Source organism: Bison bison, unplaced genomic scaffold (genome assembly GCF_000754665.1).
Source record: "Bison bison bison isolate TAMUID 2011002044 unplaced genomic scaffold, Bison_UMD1.0 scf7180017864254, whole genome shotgun sequence".
Lineage (NCBI taxonomy): Eukaryota > Metazoa > Chordata > Mammalia > Artiodactyla > Bovidae > Bison > Bison bison.
The window spans coordinates 39,366-39,937 of NW_011494826.1; the positions used below are offsets into that span (position 1 = coordinate 39,366).

General features: G+C 40.4%; 1 protein-coding gene across 1 annotated transcript in view; it reads left to right on the forward strand.

Moving 5' to 3' along the window:
- LOC104994246 (potassium voltage-gated channel subfamily H member 5-like) overlaps positions 1-572 on the forward strand; it is a gene marked incomplete at its 5' end in the record, with an annotated part of 100,167 nt that overhangs the window by 8,857 nt on the left and 90,738 nt on the right. The gene's annotated exons all lie outside the window — the stretch shown is intronic.

Genomic DNA, 572 nt, shown 5'->3' on the forward strand with positions numbered 1-572 from the left:
CTGACCTGCCTTTTGAGAAACCTATATGCAGGTCAGGAGGCAACAGTTAGAACTGGACATGGAACAACAAACTGGTTCCAAATAAGAAAAGGAGTACTTCAAGGCTGTATACTGTCACCATGCTTATTTAAATTATATGCAGAGGACATCATGAGAAACGCTGGGCAGGAGGAAGTACAAGCTGGAATCAAGATTGCCGGGAGAAATATCAATAACCTCAGATATGCAGATGACACCACCCTTATGGCAGAAATTAAAGAAGAACTAAAAAGCCTCTTATGAAAGTGAAAGAGGAGAGTGAAAAAGTTGCCTAAAACTGAACATTCCAAAATCTAAGATCATGGCATCTGGTCCCATCACCTCATGGCAAATAGATGGAGAAACTGTGGAAACAGTGGCAGACTTTATTTTTGGGGCTCCAAAATCACTGCAGTCATAAAAGAGGAGAGATAAGAAAGCCTTCCTCAGTGATCAATGCAAAGAAATAGAGGAAAACAACAGAATGGGAAAGACTAGAGATCTCTTCAAGAAAATTAGAGATACCAAGGGAACATTTCATGCAAAGATGGGCT